Here is a 21,103-nt window from a genome sequence, read left to right as displayed (position 1 = left end):
GCAGAACATAACCGTGCCTTCCATTGACATGGATTACTGCTTTCCTAAGATACTTAAAAACAAAAATAAACGTGGGAATTTGTTCTTGTCACCCGTCTTAGGATTTATTTTCATTAAATATATATTGAACTCATAAAACTAAAAAAATATGCATTACTTGTCAGCTACTTAGTAAACAAATGTCAGGAAAGTTCAAACTATTCGCTAAATATTTTTTTTTCTGTAGAAACTTGTCATTTTCCTGCAACTGCTCCGGTGAAACCGTTCACACCGTTCAGAATTCATAAATGGGGCCAATCTGTAGAGTTTTTTTTTTTATGTTGTTCTACTAATATAACTAAAGTAATAGCAAGGCATTGGCGAAATTTGAAATAGCAGTTGGTATTTTTTTTTATAAATTGAATTATGACTTTTCTGTCGTCTGTTTTCAATAGTAAAAATAATAGATCGCTGAAGCTTTTATTTCTTGTCTATTTTTATACTCTAGTTACCAGCTTATTCCCCAGCATACACGCTAGGAGTAGAGTTTGTGAGCTCCCTGTGTCATGTAGTTGAAAAATTACATAAAATAATTTATCGCCAAATCATGATTCTTGAAAAAAAGAATATTGGTGCCGTCCTGACCACATCTAATGCTTATTTTTTTCGCTTACCACCACAACCCGAGCGGATAATTCTCTCCCTGATGTACGCCACCAAGTGGCCATTTTGCCACTTTATATACCACTGTATATATGCAAACTATTTGCGACCTTTAACCGGAATAGGCACACATGTTCCCATACAGAAAGAAGATTGCTAATCATAGGTGTTTTAGTTTAATTCACTAATTCAATTTAAACCGCTATATGAAACATTATAAACCATGATATAAATTTAATATGAAACGTGACATTTGCACTCGCAACATAACATATATTCAAATTTTCAGTGCGTTTGCAGCGATTGTCTGCTTCATAGTGTATTATGTATTGTAGATTATAGATTGTATTATAGATCATAACGTTTTGACCAGACATACTGTTAAACATCATACTGCGATAAATGTCATAATAACGTAGTTGATACGGAACGCAATGTCACTCGCATGTAACGAAATATACTATTGGGAAAATAATAGCTTCAATTCTTTAAAGCATGTGCAATGATTAATTAGATCCCAAACAATATAACAATACACATAATTAATTCAAGAGCTTCAGATAGTCCCTATGTTAATATGAGTGTGAGTGAGTTGTGTTGTTACGGGTGATAAATGCTATGGACTTTGTACTCAGCATTGTTTACCAATGCGATGAAAACAGTGAAGTATAGTGGTTCAGATAACAGTTTAGATAGTGGCTTCCGTACAAACAGTATAACCTGAATCCTTTCATAACTTGCCCATTACCTGCTTACGCATCGCCACCGTTTAGCTTATAAACCAATAATACAAACACGTCTGAAGTTGAATTATTTTCAAAAAAAAGCTTGATAATTCTTTTGAATACTTCCACTTTTGTTTTAATTTATCCGTTGGTAGTAGAGAAACAATTTCATCTTGTTTTATTCCAAGAGACTACTGCGAACATATCGGGGATATAGGAGCATGGAAAAGAGAACCACAGTTACAGTTCGACAATATGAAAAAAAACGATCAACGAATAGTATTATATGTATTTCAAGACAGTTCAATGGGTCTATTGAAACCAACATTTCAACGACATCTGAGTTATACAAAATTTCCTAATGTCTTCCTTCTAGCCCTGTGTCTTTATTTGTCGTTCTATTTATACAATTCAGTTCTGTTGTTCGTTGTGCTAGTTGTAATGATACCAATTGCATATATCATATCAATCTATAAAATGCGCAAAGAACGTATTTGCGAAAGACTTGCTTCAGATTTGAAAGTTATTAAGACTACTTACATTGACAGTGGGAGTGGTAACTTTTGAGTGGCTGTTCATGATGGTCAAATCTTTGGTACAGTCGCTTTAGTTTTTAATGAATTTGAAGGATGTGGCATTCAGCCACAACTCACAACATTGTATGTACTCAAGAAATATCGACGTCTTGGTATAGGGGCTAAATTACTGAACAAAGCGGTACAATATGCAAATGAACATCAATTTAGTTGTGCATTTCTTACAACAGATGAAGATCGTCACAAAGCCCGAACATTAAAACTGGTTTCGTTAAAGTTAGAGATTATGTACGTGTTTATAATGTCTTTATATCGAAATCAATAACTACATACAATTTAAAATCAATTGTCGATAATGACTAATGAGGATTAACTGCTAATACATCAAACATTTAAAAGTGACTCATTGTTTTTATTTTTATGAATTCGCCCAATGTCCCTATGTATACATAGTAATATGTATAGTATTAAAGACAAACCCGTCTAGTAAAGGTAACTTGGGAAATTTTTAAAGATAATTACAAGATTTGCCTGAAGGTGAAAGCAATCTTATCTTATAGTTTTGCGTCTAGGGAGCGTGTCCTAAATTTCGAACAATCATGTATTCCGCAAAAGAACATACTTTACATTATCAAGCAATAGATACACATTTATGAAATTGTAAATTGACCATTACGAATATATGCTGTAGATGGTGGATGTAGATTATAAATTCCGTTCTTTACATGTTTGTTTTTCATTTCTATTTTAATGTTGTTTGTTTTATACAGTATCAATGTTATTTGGTATTCTTTATTGTATCTCTCCGCCAACTTACCCTTGTCTACATTCATATTTGATTGTTCATCAATAATAATTTAGTAACATACTGAAGTTGTTATTCTTCAAGAGAATTGTGTTTTCCGGAGTTTGAAAGAAAAATGTAATGCATTCCCACAAATTGGGCAACTGGAATAAATTATATTGTTTGTATACTGATGTTGTTAATAATCATTCATTGAAATCTCTGTAGTTTAATTGCTCTTTTTGGTAGAATAAAAACAATTTATAGTCATAATAAAAATTAATTAAGAGCGGAAGTCAATGATCCCGGACAATAAAATCTCGTATAACATCTCGGGTTACCATTCTTGCATATCTACTTCATTTAACATTGTGATGGCAGAACATTCGGCTAAACAGCATGCCATGATTGGAAGAACGTGAAAGTAGAATTGACCCTTTAAATTGATAATTACAACGAAATGTAATTTCCTCTAAGTTCGTGCAATAATGATATCCAATATATTTATTCACTCATTATTAACATCACTAAACATAGTAATGCTGTAGAATTGTCGCGACCTTTCCAGGTGCTTATAGAAGTGAAATGAAGACACTGGATTGGCCTGCATACAGTGTGCCCAGAATCCTTTCATCTTTAAAACAAATACTGGAAGTCAAATGAAGAATAGAAAAATACATAGAGTCACTGGTTGAATTAATTGTCTGCTTGATTTCCACGAATAATCGTGTGTAGAATTCTATTTAGACATGTTGTTGTATACAAGAAAGCAACCTTACAAAGACAATAGACAATACGTAATGGTATACATATTTGTTTCAACATGTGTTCAAACATTGCCATCTAGTGTGCCTTGTCCAGTATCATTCAAACTGTCATATTCTACACTCATGGACACATTTATTTTGATTAAGAACTGGCGCGTCACACATGGTTGACATGTAGGACTTGACAGCGTATGTTCCATGTCAAAGGCCTTGATAAGGTCAATACAGATTGCACCTATCTTTTTCCCGTTATCCTTATTTGTGGATGACGTAAAACCCGACCTATTTTCACATATAGGTCATTTATGAAATATTTTATACAATTGTACATACACACCACATTCTAAGATCTTATTTATGCTGCTCCTACAATATTCATACATATTGAAGTGAGTGTTTTAAAATAATTTTGAATTCAGAACCGGTACACGTAGACCCGTCTTAGATATATATATATACATGTCGCACAAATGTGTTTGGTTTCTTTATGATTGGTAAGATTCATTTGAAGGGCGTGAGTTGCAACTTATTCACTTTATTTGTACGTATACATTTGGCATAGGGGATCGAACGAGTACTAATTGGTTTACAGAACAATCCAAACAACCCTATACCTTATAAACCAATAGCCACGAATTCGTATTTTTGACCTAAACAACGACAAAAACGATGACACTAAAAGTGCAAATAATTAATATTAATTTCCATAAATTCTAATGGTTTATTGTACAATGCTTACCACATGACATTGAAAATACACATAAATAAAAAGAACATGTAAGCAAACATAGCGGGAACATGTGTGATACAATCACAAATAAACGTCCGGCCACAAAAGTAGTTCACATGACCAAGAGTGTTGTAAACAAATTACATGAAGCACTTCGTCATTGAAATAACGCATATTTGTTTCACTTGTATTGGAATACAAAAAAACCTACACGTCATTTCAAAAGGAGGCGAGGAACTATAATGAACTTCACGCACAGCCAGTATAAAAGGAATTATATCGGATGGTATAGTGTATAAATAAACAATGAAGGCTCCAACAAATCCACATTTAATTAAATTTTTCATAAAAATTATCATTTTTGAGAATATTAGTTGACCTTTCAAATTTCGCTTACGCCTACGAATCAGATAGAAAAGGTAACTGATTCGTGACCACGCTCTCGTTTCTAACAAGTCTTCTGATTTGTGCATGACACATTTTAAATAGGCCATGCTCTGAATTCAAGAATGGAGTCAGTCAATTTGTTTAGTTTTATTGATTTATTCTACTAACATCAGTGAAGTAATTGCATGGCGTTGACGAAAGACAAACTAATATTCATCAAACTGGTATTTTTATGAAATAAGATTTATACTTTTTTTGTTTGTTTTTTAAATGCAGGATCGTCGGACCTCAGACCTTTTATATTTGTATATACTGGATAACAGCCGACCAGGATAGGTGAACAGTATATTTTATAGTATCTGGGCTTCCTGTGGTCACGTGATTGAGAAATTATATCAAATAATGGTTTTCGAAATAGTCACAATAGACGGAAGAACATCCTGATCATATACAATGCTTACATTTTGTCGCATACCACGACAACAAGACTGATCAATGTTCTCTCTGATGCACGCCACCAAGCGATAACCTTGCGACTGTATATGTGAACTCTTTATGACCTTACCCGGAAGAGGCACACGCGTTTCAGGACAGGAAAGAAGATGATACGATTCGTATAGGCGAACTGGGTTCAATTCAGGTAATCCATTATTATATATTTTTCACGCGCCTCATGCCGTGTATTCTAATTTTAGTTCGTTTGGAGCGTTTCGCTCACTTCATAATGTGCTACATGTTACAGCGAAAGGTAACCTTTGGCCCAGTTATAGTGTTGAACACAAATGAAAGGATTCACTTTACAGGACCACTTCTAACCCTAACTCTAATCCCATCCCCAAACCTAAATCTCACCTTCAGCGCTCCCAAATTTTAATTTTAATTGTAAATTAAAGATATATAGTTCTATAGAGGGGTATATACAGATGAATTGGCGTCTTCGTGTGAGCATTAGCATGAGGGTTTAGGGTGGGCGTACAAAACAATTTTTTTACAGATATAATCAAAACTACGCATACTGCCTCTTTGATCTGTGAAATTCCATGATATTGGCTAACGTTAACAGACTAACTATGAACTTTCGACCAATATAGACATTTCATTGATCCTATAAACAAGTAATTGCGTGAAAGGGTAGTGAAATATTGTAAATTCTGTTAATTCAAGTAATTCAATTCGCGAGTAGAGGCAAATAACCTAGCCTGGCATCAATAACATGGCTTCGCTTTTTCACTTAAATACTCTGTGCTATAACAGGATACTAAATGTTAGGCAATGTTATAGTTCATGTTGTAATATTTATACAGTTATTATTGTTAAATCATTTGAACTGTAATTCAATGCAACTGGGTTGTAAGAGTTTCTGGGTTAACGCTCCTGTATTTTCTTTAGTTTCCAACGTCTACTATTAGTCTTTTTGCAGTCAGGAACATTACAAACTAGTCTGGATCTTCATTATTCTCCGAAAAAAAAGATCCCAATAATGAATGCTTCTTCTGGTATTATTATGTTAATTCTGTAGATAGTAATGACACTATTTCATATTGTTACTCTCCAGGAGATTACTGCGGATATAATAAGAATATTGGCTTTACAAAATATTTAACAAGCATGAAAAGGAGAAGCACAGTTACAGTTCGACAATATGACGAAAACAATCAGCGGAATGTGATATATGTATTTAAAGACAGTTATTTGGATCTATTGAAACTAACATTTCAACGACATATGAGTTATACAAGATTTACCAATGTCTTCCTGCTAGCCCTGTGGCTTTATTTGTCGTTCTATGTATACAATTCAGTTCTGTTGACTTGCTTCAGATTTGAAATATATTAACACTACTTACATTGACAGTGGGGTGGTAACTTTTGGGTGGCTGTTTATTATGGTCAAATCGTTGGTACAGTCGCTTTAGTTTTTAAGGAATTTGAAGGATGTGGCATTCAACCACAACTCACAACATTGTATGTACTCAAGAATTATCGATGTCCTGGGATCGGGGCTAAACTAATGAACAAAGCGGTACAGTATGCAAACGAACATCAATTTAGTTGTGTATTTCTTAGAACAGGTGAAGATCATCAAGAAGCCCGGAAACTGTATATAAAAACTGGTTTCGTAAAAATTAGAGAGTATGTAGTTAATTACCATGTCTTAATATCGAGAGCAATTACTAAATACGTTTTAAATTTGACATCAAGTGTTGATGATGTCGTAACAGTGGTTCAAGATACATCTAGCATAAAACGAAAGTGATACATTTTTTTAATATTATCTTCAATAATTTCCCCATGGTCCCATCTGTTCATCGTGAAATATTTGTATTTAAAGATAAATACATGTAGTAAAGGCAACCTGGGAAATGTTTAGACATAATTACAAATTCAAGAGAGATTTATAGTGTGTTATGACCAAATTGTAGATTTATTGTTTGTGATGTATGTTTCTTATAGAGATTAAAATCACCCAAAAATCTAATTTCGTAAAGTTATAGCTGATTCATGTAGTCGTAATTTGAAAAACTGTCTTGCTTATTTTAATTGTTATTGGTAATTATTTTTCCACGTCTTCGGAAAACAACGTTATAAGTGTCAATTTCGCGAGTATTTTATTACCTTGCCCGTACCATCAAAGATGGAAGGGAAAGGTATATTAAGGGAAAAATTTTGTCCGGCGTTGTTGTTGTTGTTGTTGTCGTTGTCGTTGTCGTCGTCGTCGTTAATAATTGTTATTGTGTGCATAATAACTTTACTAATTCTATTCCAAACTTTATCAAACTTGGTCACCTTATTCATCAGTATAAAGTCTTCCCTGAGTTTGAACAACAGATGTCCTGTATGAAAATATCATGCAAAAAATGAGAAAATCTGATAAAATATTTTGACTGTTTCTACTTGACTGATCACTGGTGATACACATCAAAGGTCACTGATCTCAGTGGTAATATGCATTGTTGTATGTGTTCAATAAAGCAAATGATTTATCTTGTAATAATATCCTTGGTAATGTATCTCAGAATCCCATACTGGGTTTCAAAACCAACTCATGGAGAGATTGCACAGTCTGATACACATTTGCAAACCTACCAAAAAAATCTTTACAGAAAACAAGATGTCAGAAAATCAATATAAGCACTCCTATGAACTGGGTGCCTAACTTTGATCAAGATCTGAAGCTAATAGAAAATCTGTTTAGTTCAAAGTTATCAGATCAAAAACAATACATAAAAAATACATTAAAAGCAAAACATGTCATCCACATTTTAAAAATATATGTATTCTGTATTTGACAAACAGTTCATTCGACAAATGAAAACTCACAGGAATATGTTTCAGCTATTAGAACAGAATGATAGAGTTTTTATAATACTAGTTTAAAAACGCACTTCAAAGATTGCAGTGTTTGAAGATGTAGATTCTCAGGAGGCAACAGTACTGTTGACTTCTCCCTCCACTGGACACCAACTAACTATTTAAGTTGATTTGCATACAAAGCAGATAGCTATTCATAACGTTTTTTTTTTTTTACTTTTCATATAATACAGTAATCACACAATGAGGCAGTTCATATTTGTCTCAGTGAATCATTAATTTTTGACAGACACCTGTACAAAATACTTGGACTAAAGCCAACTAAAATTTTCTGTTATCTTGCATGTTTTATGAATCTATTCACATCTAAATGCAGCACTTTTTTTTGCAATGAGACATTTGTTGTTATACTAAAATATAAGAATTACTTTGAATAAAGCTGGAAATTATGTCCCTTAAAATAATTAAGCAAATAAGGCACCAATGTTTTTGTAACATATTTACATCTTTTAAGGACATTTGGGAGACTGATTCCCCACTGTTGGTTCAACCCCAAAACTTGTTTGTATTCAAAATTAATTATGACAATGCATATTTATATTGAAACAAACTATGATAAAGGGAATTATATTATATAACAAAGGGCAATGTCACCAGAGTTCAACTATGTTTTTTTAAATTAGTTTTGTCCTTAAGTCTTACTCGTAAATCGGCATATGAACAACATGTTTTACGCCAAGTAAAGTATACACCATAAACTTGAGCTGTGAATGTTACTTAAATGGTTTGAACAAATTAAATCATTCCGCCATTATATATATTTATCGTACTGTGGACAAATGCCATATTAAGGTAGATGATGCTGAATTCAGGGTCACTTGCATGTAATTAAAAAGTCACTTTGGGGGAAAATAGCTTTAATGAATAAGTAGGTCTCAAATAATATAACAATGTAAATAAATAATACAAGCGCCTCAGATATTCCCTGTTTTAATGCGGGTGTGTGTGTTTTGGTAATATTACAAGTAACAAATGCTATGGTATATGTAATCAGACCAAAATCAAAAACCTGCTTACACAGCGAAACCATTTAATTTCTAAACTGATATTACTTTGTCTTTCTGGCCTAAACCACGACGAGCACTATGAAATGAAAGATTCTGCGAGAAATTATTTTGCACACTGCAAATATATAGATTTGTATTAAATTACAATAATTAAAAGGTATATTTTACGCATCTCCAGCGATCCCAAATTTTTAAACTGGAAAAAAACAGACGAAGAAAATGTCAAATTTAAATCATAACATAATTCAGATGTTTGGAGAATATTAATAATTCAATATTAATTCAATGTTAATATTTCAAATTTCTTCAATACTTACGAATCAGTGTGCGAGGCTAACTGCCTCTGACAAATTCCAAATAGGAAACGCCTCCATCTTAAAAAAGAAGAGACCATGACCAAGACCTGCTTACGTTAAAACAAATATAGGAAGTCAACTGAAGAATATTCATTTTCAGCTTGATTTCCACGAATAATAGGTAGAAGGTTTTTTTTTGAAATTTTGTTGTATACATTCATGGACGCAATCTTAGAAATATTATTGGTATTCCGTTAGGGATTGTGGTCAAATTTAACCAACTGGCATGAGCGTTGAGCGTGTCATCAACCGTTCTTCAGATATGCCTGGGATGATTGTAATCAAACCTGACATAAACATCACACAGGACTGGTGGGCATGTTGGTTTTACTATACTTTAACTATTTCTAGGAAATGCGCTGACATATGCATATGCATATTTGTTTCAACAATGCAATCAACTATCTAGTGTGCTTTGTTCAGTTTCATTCAAACTGTCGTAGTCTGTACTCATGGACACATTTATTTTGATTAATAATCGGCGTGTCATGTTATAAAAAGGCAAGAATTGATGGATTGAATATTTATTGTAATTAAATTCCATGGAATTTAAAGGAGGTTCGATATAGTGTGCATGTCAGTACTAGTGACCATGAATCTGCCAGCATACGTTCGATGTCTGGGTGGATTTAATTATTTATTTATGTTTCGCATTATATTCAACCATTTTTCTCCTGAAGAAGGTTCATGTTTCTAACAGAGTACGGGACAGAAAAACAATGCAAATGTAAACACACAAAATTACACTCAAAATACAATACTGTTACAATGCTAGAAAAGTATTACCAAACATTATTTAAAAAAAAATATTAAAAACAGCAACGTGAAAATGTCCTGTATTGAATTAAAAAAAACGTACTGCTGCTTTTACACAAACGTAAATCCAAGAAAGCTTGGAAAGAACTGTCGTGTGCTAAGTGTATTGTAGAAACATTAAACTTAATTCAAAATTTACAATTAACCTTTCAAACAAGATGCTTGGCAACTAATGAGTGTCTTTTATTTGAGAAAAAAACTACGTGATCCACTTTATCAAATTATTATTTGTAAAATGTATTTGTAAAATGTATTTATGTCTACATTTTTAGAAGTATTCTATAATGAATTATTAGACACAAACTTCTATGTGCATATCAATTATCGAAACAAGCATGCAAATCGTATATAAACAACTAGAATAGGTAAAACAGAGATTTTATTTCTTAACTAACAATTTGTTCATAGCGATATAAATTATTACGTATATATTGTGTAAAAGGGAATGAACGCGAATGTGATAGCAAAGGCAACTGGTTCGTGACCACGCTCTTGTTCCTAACAATTTTTCTGATTGGTGCATCACACATTTTGAATGCTCAAAATTCAAGAATGGAGTCAATCTGTTTCGTTTTATTGATTTATTCTACTAATATCAGTAAAGTAATTGCAAACTGAATTTGAAAGAGAAACTAATTGTCTCCAAACTGGTAGTTTTTTTCTGAATTAAGTTTGATACTTCGTTTGTTTTTAAAATGCGGGATCGTTGGACCTCATTACTTGTGTATTTTTATATACTAGATATCAGCTTTCCAGGGTATTTTATAGTATCTGGATTTCTTGTTTCGCATGATTGAGAAATTATATCAAATAACTCGAAATAATCACAGTATACGGAAGAAAATTCTGATCACATATAATGCTTACATTTTGTTGCATACCACGGCAACAAGACCGTTTAATGCCCTCTTTGATGCACGCCACCAAGTGATCACTTCGCGACTGTACATGTGAACTCTTTATCACCTTTATTAGGCTGCGGCACACGCGTTTCAGGACACCACGATGATACGATATGTATAGATTCCTTTCTGGTAAGTACAGTTCTTTCATTTGTTTTTAAAATGTGGGATCGCCAGACCTCATTATTTGTGTATTTTTTACATACTAGATACCGACTGTAACAGCTCCTGCTGTTCGGTTGAGGGAGAGTATTGACACGACCCAATTGAATGGATAAAACACAACTATCAACGCATTGATCACTTTAATCACATCTAGTAGACATACGAGGTCGAGTTACGATAGAATATTGGCAGTGACAATGACAATGGTTTCAACTGCAAAATAAAATAAAAAAGAAAATAAATAAAGAAATTACAAAGGTATAAATAATGTACAAGTATAATGTAAATATATAATTCAGAAATGCACTAGACAATAAAATATGATTTACACATCTGGGCACAGATCTAGAAGCAGTACCTACACACGAATTGGTGACGTCATAAAATACATGACCTTCAATCGGGGTTGTTTCCTCGGTATATACGAATTGGTATATACAAATTACAATAAAGATACTTAAGACATTACACATAAGGTAAAACAAATCACGTGACAATATAATGATAATAACGGTAATAAATCCTAGCTTAACAGTTGAACAGAACGCTCATATAGTCAGTCGGGTGACGCCGAGGGTCACGAACTGTGTTGCAAAATGGCCGTGTGGTTGAAACTGGGTCATGGCGTGACGGGTGAGGAAGACATCATTAAACACTCAAAATCACAATAAAACGGGGAAGTGGTTGCATATTACGGCGTAGCTAACATGGGAAATAAAAAAACGCCCAATACAAACGACATGGGTTCGAATCACACTAGATACACACTCACCAGAACCGAAGCAATCAGAAACCAGCAATCGTTTTGGCTTTTCCGTTCAACTCATCGGAACACTGGAGTAGTTAGAAAAATGAACACCACTTAACGACCAACGTCGTGGCGTGGTACACAAGCGTGCCATCAAAATAAAACAAAATTAGCTTGAAAAGACAGTGGGTTCGAGTCCCGCTCAGAGCTACCGTAAAAACGTAAATCAAATAAACTGAAATCTCTCAAACCGTAAACAAGTAAACAAAGAACGTCGCAAAAAAATAATAAACCTCACAAAACTCCACCATACAAAACTGAATGAATAAATAATAAAATAACTAACGTCTTAAACTGGACGACGCGCAATTTGTTCAACAGTTTCCAGATTGTGACAAGAGATAAACAAGACCCAAGTCAAGGTAAGTTTTGTTAAAGTGTCGATGGCGTTCCCTATATTACGAAAACAATTCAGGCAACAGACGAATATATTCTGTGGTGTTGTTGAATTTATACTGTGTCTGCGGAATTGTTGATTGAGGGTTCGAAGCCAGCAGTTAACATTTTGTTAGAAAGTTTCACAATTAAATCAAATATCCAATGATACCAGTATATTTATTTCATTATTTTAACAACTTGCAATGGTGGAAGTTGGTCAAACACGAGTTCTTACACCTAAATAAGTATCAAATATTTGACGACACATTTATTCTCTCAACCTTGTAGAGGTGGAAATTAATTAAACAACAGGTATTTACTCACAAATATAATGGTCAATATTTGTCCATACATTCATTCTGTCAATTTAAGAACTTGTAATTGTTGGAATTAATCAAATGAGAGCTGTCTACACCAAAATAAGTCTAAAATATTTGTCCGCACATTTATTCTCTCAATTTAACAACTTGTAATGGTGTAAAATAATTAAACGAGAGCTGTCTACACCAAAATAAGTCTAAAATATTTGTCCGCACATTTATTCTCTCAATTTAACAACTTGTAATTGTGGGAATTAATCAAACAAGAGCTGTCTACACCAAAATAAGTATTAAATACTTGTCCACACATTCATTCTCTCAATTTAACAACTTGTAATTGTGGGAATTAATCAAACGAGAGCTGTCTACACCAAAATAAGTATTAAATATTTGTCCACACATTTATTCTTTTAATTTAACAGCCTGTAATTGTGGGAATTAATCAAACGTGAGTTGTTTACACCAAACTAAGTATTACATATTTGTTGATAAATTTATTCTCTCAATTTAACAACTTGTAATGGTGTAAAATAATTAAACGAGTTGTCTACACCAAAATTAATCTCAAATATTTGTCCACACATTTATTGTCACAATTTAACCACTTGTTAATAGTGGAAATTACTTAAACGCGACTTGTTTAATCAGTTGACATCAATGCAACTTACCCGCAGACAGTGCACAACAGAGTATCATTATTGAGCAAATATAAACAGGAACGTGTCTTGGCATTAGGTTTAGGGTCGGGTCAGGTATGGGCAACGGAATTATTAACAGGAACGTGTCTTGGCATTAGGGTTAGGGTCGGGTCAGGTATGGGCAACGCAAATGGCAAACACCCAATTGACAAAATGTACACTAACGAGTTATGCCATGTATATAGTTTACACAAGTAAAAACACAAAATTGCCAATTTTTTGGACAATTGTAACTCAATAATAGAAATATGTTGTATTTCTATATATATACACACTATATACTCTTATCAAATGAAAACACAACCAGTCAATCCATCGTGGTCTTGTGGGTCAGTTCTCTACATAGTGATCAGGAGGACCTGGGTTCAATTCCCTTGCCTGCCCATCTTTTTCTCGCAAACACTATTTGGCAATAAAGCTAAATATGACAACAAATTATTCAATTTGCATGACTACCCACATAGCTCAGTTGATTTGTACTATGTCAGCAATGTGAGCGATCGCTGGTTCGAATCCAGTATGTTTAGTTAGATTTTTGAATGCTAGTGAAGACAGTGCTCCTATGAATAGGACTTAATCCCCCTTTCTAACTCTTCCCCCAAAAATAATATATCGCCCCTTTTAAAATGTATTGACCCACAAATTAATGAATATTCATGAGCACAGAAACTGCTACGTCATGAATAAATTAGCATAATTTAAAAAAAAATTGCATAAAGTGTAGGTACTCCTTCTGGAGCTCTGCCCACATCTGTAATATCCGCGGCTTACAGACCAATAATAGCGAACAATGAAAATACAGAAGTAGTTGTTGCGATACAAGTCAATTACATCACACATTGAGATAGCGGTCACGTGATAAGCATCGAGTGAAACAAAGTTGCACATAATCGAAATAAGGTTGTGAATATTGAGACATAACAATAAATCGATGAATCAGATTAACTAGATATGCATAAATCACTAATTAAGGCATTGGTTGCACAATCATCGATCAAAAACAAATACATAAAGTTTCACGGAATTTTCCACATCATGTCGACCTACGACGCCTCGTGTAAAATTGCATTTAGAAACCTCGCTGAATTCACTCATCAAAAAATTAGTAATTCTGAACGATGTCATTATTACAGTAACAGGAAATAAGATCACACTTACGTTTGTGTCTTGACCATGGAATAGCGTGAATTGAATGACGAATTGAGCGTTAGTGACGAGTCAAAATCAAATGCCGCGGTAGCGTGAAAACTTGTGATCTTCAAAAGGTAAAAGGTCAACTTTGAACAAAACGAAAGGGCCACTAGAGGGCGCCACATATCTAACTGTGTTGCAAACCGGCAGCAACACTCCGGCCCCTTAAAGGCGAACAATTGAGCCTTTATAACATTACTATCTAAATTACAAAGCATTGTAAACACAATACAAGTATGACTGTCATTAGGGGTAGACTTACCCTTCAAGTCGACACTGGGGATTATTCTGCCCCTCTGTAAACAAGAACAATCGACATACTGTCAGACACAGATATTGCCACTGTTCAATGTCTAGTCTTTTCCAGAAATTTCAAGGCACACAATCTTCGTAATTGGTCTTACTAGCATCCCAGTTGATGTTCTTAACTTCACTGAGTGAACCATATTATCTGAGGTGGTTCTAAATACTTCCACAACTTGAGCAAGAGGCCATGAACATCTTGGAGCTGATGGATCATGAACCCAAACAACATCGCCCGTCTTGACATTATCTCTTGCTTTGCGCCATTTTTGTCTCTCCTGAAGAGCCGGTAAATACTCTTTTATCCATCGATGCCAAAACACATCAGCAAGATATTGTGCTTGGCGCCAACGCTTTCTCATGTAACAGTCATCCTTGACAAATATAGGAAACAGCACCATAACCACCCTTTGCACTATAAAAAGTAGTGTTATTTTTGTGTATTGTGTTCGATGCATTTGAATAGTTACAGAAGCGCTATGAAAACAAATGGCGCCCAATATCAGTCGTTAGTGGCGTACTTTTCATTAACTGCCATTTCCGCCAACAGATTTTTGTATCATTCAACTATAAGTTAATTGGTACCTTGGTATTGTTTATTTGAAATTAAACCCTAATATCTGGTTTAGCTATAGAAAGACGTTTTAGTGCTTGCTTCGAATTAATATGTACAATTCATGGGTGGACTATTTGTGCCAACTTACTGTTGCGCCTTGATCAGTATACAAGTTTCTCGTGGAAAATTGAGATGCGTCCGAAGTGAAAAATCTGATGTCTACCTGTACTTTATTTGAAATGTCTATATAAAAAGTGCCTGTGGTGGTTCAAGACAACTGAATTGTATCAGATGAACACTTAGTGAAAGGTTTGGTTCCTGTCTGGGGAAAGCAACCCTCAGCAGAACGAACGTTCGCCGACTCTGAAGTTAGCGGGTTGCCGCGTCGGAAGAATCCAAGATGGCAACACACCAGTGATGTAATTATCCAAGGACTGACAACTCGGCGGCAAATAGGGAGCCAGCAGCAGCGGTGGTCAATCGTATGTATCAATAAAACTTCTGTTCTATGAAGTCACATTGAAGTGCATCGGACATTGCATCCATTGATAGCGGCAGTATGATAACGCCCATATCAATTTTATTCACATACTGATTTAACTTTGGGTGGTCGCTATTCGTTGATTCTGTGAAACCCACGTCATCTATTATGCTCATCGGCAGTGTTGTCGAACTATATATTACAACTTACAAGGAGAAGCTTGATATACATCTGTGACCTTATTATCACGCTGACTACCGTTAAAGATTATTGCTGAGCAATACTGTGGGCGTATTATTGTCACTGCATTGTTGACTTATGAGTAGAGCTTAGTGTGAATGATGTGAGCGTTTTATTGTCACGCTACTGTTAAATATTACTGTTAGCAGTTACGGTGTATTGTCACACTACTGTTAAATATTACTGTTAGCAGTTACGGTGTATTGTCACGCTACTGTTAAATATTACTGTTAGCAGTTACGGTGTATTGTCACACTACTGTTAAATATTACTGTTAGCAGTTACGGTGTATTGTCACACTACTGTTAAATATTACTGTTAGCAGTTACGGTGTATTGTCACACTACTGTTAAATATTACTGTTAGCAGTTACGGTGTATTGTCACGCTACTGTTAAATATTACTGTTAGCAGTTACGGTGTATTGTCACACTACTGTTAAATATTACTGTTAGCAGTTACGGTGTATTGTCACACTACTGTTAAATATTACTGTTAGCAGTTACGGTGTATTGTCACATTATTGTTAAATATTACTGTTAGCGGTTACGGTGTATTGTCACACTATTGTTAAATATTATTGTTAGCATTTATGATGTATTATCGTTACACTACTGTTGAACATTACTGTAAGTGATTACGGTGCATTGCTTAGCCTTACTTGTAAGGATTACTGTGCATGATAATTATTGCATTACTGTTAGTACATTATTATTAAAACTTTGTTAATCAGAGATTGTTACACATTGTAAGGAACTACATAATTGTTAACTTTTACTGTTGACTTACTGATTCACTTTCACTGTAATGATCAGTAATATAGTGTAGTTGTTAGGGATCATTAGTAGGTATCCAGGATTTATTTGTGCACGTGCATTAGTTAGGGAGTTTAATCTTTTGGATATATCAAGTTATGACACTTAATGAGAGGAGTGTAACTTCATTCATTGAGTATTGAATAGAAGTTCATGTTGTCTTTAAACAGATACCTGTGTTAGTGTGTTTGTTGTTCTCCCCTAAGACTATTACTTGTACTGCGTAGGTATACCAACTACGAATTCCGCGAGCCCAGTGGAAATTGCGTGGTCAACTAGTTCGGAAACTGTATTTATTTTGTGTATGGACTCGTGCCGGGTGAGTCCAGGCTACAAAAATTGGCGCCAAAACGTGGGGCTTGGAATTCTGTTTCGCTCTCGTGTGTTGGTATCGTACAAGTGGAAATTAGGGAGAGGGCAACAAGTGTGTACACATTTTGCTCTGTTCCGGGGTTATAGGCATTTGCGATCTGGCGGTGGACGGTACTGGAGCTGCATGGTGCTTATGTTGGCAGACTTCCTGCAAACCAAGTGCTTCTTTATTTGAAGAAAGCGAATTTCAAGAGTAGCAGTTGTGATTGGTTCAGCATATTAATTAAGGTAGGAACAATTACAGAAATTTGTGTGTATGAGAGTGAGATTGCTCCTTCACTGTGTGTATGTATAGTATTATGGCTGAGCACGTGGATGATAGCATGCCAGAGATTAGTGGGCCAATGGTCACTCCTACAAGTGGTGCAGTTCCAAAGCGTGCAGAAGGGGTCTGGTCAGAGCCTACTGGGGTTTTTCCCTCAAGAAAAGGTAGAGGGCGTGGTCAGTACTGGGCAACTTTAGATAGATGGGGAACTACTGAGCCCCTGGGGGTCTTGAGAGACGTTCAGCTCCCATCTATGCATCCGGAACATGCAACCCGTGCCGCTGATGAAAGCCACAAAACCGGTTTTGATGTTCGTGTGACACCTAAGACGTATCGCGGTCGTTCTTTTTCTCCATCGAGCAGTTCTAGATCTCGTAGTCGGTCTCTGGAATTGGGCGATAGGCGAAATACTAGTGAGGATGGGTTGAAGGACACTCCTCATATTCCCCAGAACCCATCAGTCATAGGCAGAGAAGCTAATGCGTCATTATACAGGGGACCGCCGAGACCATGCAGTGAGAATGGCAATGAATATTACACTGCCAGGGACAACTTGCATGGCCCAGCAAATTACGGCTATGATCAAAACGTTATGCAATTGCATCCAGGTTGGGCTGCAGGCATGTACCAGTCTCCAAGGTTGGATACATTTTCAGGAGACCCATCTAGAAAAGGGGATGCTGAATTTGAGATATGGAAAGACCATGTGGAGGTCTTGTTGGAATCGGGAACATACCCTCACAGCATACTTCTGCCAGCAGTAAGACGGTCATTGAAGGGGCGTGCAGCATGGAAACTTGAAACACTACCACGTGATGCATCCGTAAAAGAAATCATAAATAAACTTGAGAGCAGTTTTGGTGAGATGGAAAAAGGCCCTGTTTTATTAGAACGCTTTTATCGAGACAGTCGCCAGAAAGAGGGAGAGACTATAGCAGAATTTGCTGACAGACTTGAAAGGAGCATCCATATTGTTAAAAGGCGGGGAGGTATAAAAGAATCAGCAGTTGATGAAGCCCTGAGGACTGTATTCTGGCAAAATATTCGAGAGGACAGAGTTGTTGATATCGCTCGACCAATGAAAGCACTGTGTACTACATTTGAAGAAATGAAGAGGCATGTAATGAGTGCTGAACAGGAGGTGAAAGATAGAACAACAATGAGTAGTACGTATAAAAGGTCAGCCACTGGACGAGCACTAACAGTACTTCCTGATGAAGAGACCAATACTGGACCAGACACAGAGGTAATGAAAATGATGAAACTGTGTGTTGAGGGTATGGTAACAGTTACAGAAACCCTGAAGAAACTGGAACTGGAGAGTCGTCGACAAAACGAACATATTCAGAAACTAGAACAGACTGGAACAGGCGTGACCCCAAGTGAGATTTATCACTCACAATCACATGATGATCACAAGACTAGGTCATGGAGATGCTACAATTGTGGACTCGAAGGCCACATCGCACGCGAGTGTTCTGAGCCCAAGAAAGCCCCCATTCGCTGCTACAATTGCAAGGAAGAAGGCCATAAGTCAAATAAATGTCCAAAACCCAAACAAAACACAAAAGAAAGATCTCAGGACCAATCAAGGTCTGCCCAATCAAGAAAGCAAGTCAAGAATGAAAATCGATGTGTCATGGTACAAACGCGCAGAGGACATTTGGTTGGAGATCCAGAAGAAGAGGAAATGTTTGTAGAAGGTATAACTTGCTGTTGTCTGGTCGATACAGGTTCACAGGTTACAACCATTTGCAAGAACTTTTATGATCAGCACTTGTCAAAACTACCAATCCGGGCCATAGAAGAACAATTAACTGTGACAGGAGCCAATGGACAGCCAGTGCCTTTCCTTGGGTTTATTGAAGTGCGAATGTCATTCCCTAGACATGTCTTTGGAGATACACAAGAAAGTATCATTCCAGCGTTGGTGGTGGGAAATGATGATTATAACAGAGAGGTACCAGTGACGGTGGGAACCAATTTGTTGGGTCTATACAAAGCTAAGCCATATACTGGAGGAAAAGGGAAAGCACGTTATATGCGCATTTCAGCCGTGATGCAGAAAGCTTTTCAAAGACTGGATGATCGTGACAAGTTTGTTGGCGTTCGAGGTGACATTGGTAATGTGCATGCTATGACAAAACATCCTGTTCAAATGGAACCACAGCATGCTATGATTATGTGGGGTCGTACTAAAAAGGGTCCGCCTGGTGATCAATTTGTTGTGGCCGTAGAACCTCGTCCAATGAAGACTGGCGGAGTTGTGATTAAACCAACAACAGCAGTGTTGAAGTGTATGCAAGGCAAATCTCGAGTGCCAGTCTGTCTCCATAATACGTCCACGAGACGAATCACAATCAGACCCGGACAGTTGTTAGCAGGGGCATATGCAGTCACATGGATTGGAAAACCTGATGAACTGGATTCAGAATTGCAAAAACAACTACAGAACCAATCACCAGTGACGCTGCGAGCAACCAGAAGGATATCAATCCATTCCGGGGTTGAGTTTGATATGTCAGAATCACCCATAACAGAAACACAAATGCAGCAGGTTCATCAGCTACTGGAAAACAAATCATCTGTCTTTTCTAGACATGACAATGATTTGGGACATTGTACAGAAGAACAACATCACATTAGGTTGATGAGCAATGAACCGATCAGAGAGCGACACCGGAGGATTCCACCTGGAATGTATGAGGAAGCTCGACAGGTCTTGCGTGGTATGTTAGAGAGTAATGTGATCAGAGAATCACATAGCCCTTGGGCTGCACCAGTTGTTCTTGTCCGCAAACGTGACAATAAGCTGAGATTGTGCATCGATTATCGAAAGTTAAATGAGAGAACAATCAGAGATTCTTATCCGCTCCCTTGTATCGAAGAGAGTTTGGATGTGCTTCATGGTGCTCGATGGTTTTCATCCATTGACCTAAAGGCGGGGTACTGGCAATTGGATATGGCACCCGAAGATATTGAAAAGACGGCATTTGTAACCCCACTAGGACATTATGAGTGTCTGCGTATGAGTATGGGATTGACTGGTAGCCCTGCCACTTTCCAAAGGTGTATGGAGAAGTGTTTGGGGGACTTAAATTTCAACATTTGTTTGGTATATCTTGACGATATAATTGTGTTTAGCAAGACCTTTGATGAACATCTGAAAAGATTGAAGATGGTACTTGACAGATTGGAAGAGAAGGGGCTTAAGATTAAAGCTAGTAAATGTCAGTTGTTGCAACAACAGGTTAAGTATTTGGGCCATATAGTTTCAGAAGATGGGGTTGGCACAGACCCAGAGAAGACAAGAGCTCTCAAGGAATGGAGAATACCTACAAATGTTAGGGAAGTCCGTAGGTTTCTTGGTTTTGCTGGGTATTTTCGACGTTTTGTGAAAGGGTATGCTGGAATTGTCAAACCGCTCACTGACTTAACTGCTGGGTTGCCGACAAGAAGACGAAGGAGTAGTAAGAAAGCCCAGAAGGT

The 21,103-nt window shown here is 36.1% G+C and overlaps 1 long non-coding RNA gene across 1 annotated transcript; it reads left to right on the top strand.

The window, feature by feature from the left end:
* The first annotated feature begins 5,127 nt into the window (after nt 1-5,127).
* Nucleotides 5,128-7,065, top strand: LOC144355099 (uncharacterized). The gene is made up of 2 exons (XR_013421132.2): nt 5,128-5,211; nt 6,127-7,065. It is a non-coding gene; the product is annotated as an uncharacterized LOC144355099 (long non-coding RNA).
* Nucleotides 7,066-21,103: the final 14,038 nt, after the last annotated feature.

This window comes from Saccoglossus kowalevskii, chromosome 14 (assembly GCF_978046115.1).
Source record: "Saccoglossus kowalevskii chromosome 14, keSacKowa6.1, whole genome shotgun sequence".
NCBI lineage: Eukaryota > Metazoa > Hemichordata > Enteropneusta > Harrimaniidae > Saccoglossus > Saccoglossus kowalevskii.
This window is presented reverse-complemented; position numbering and strand designations above follow the sequence as displayed.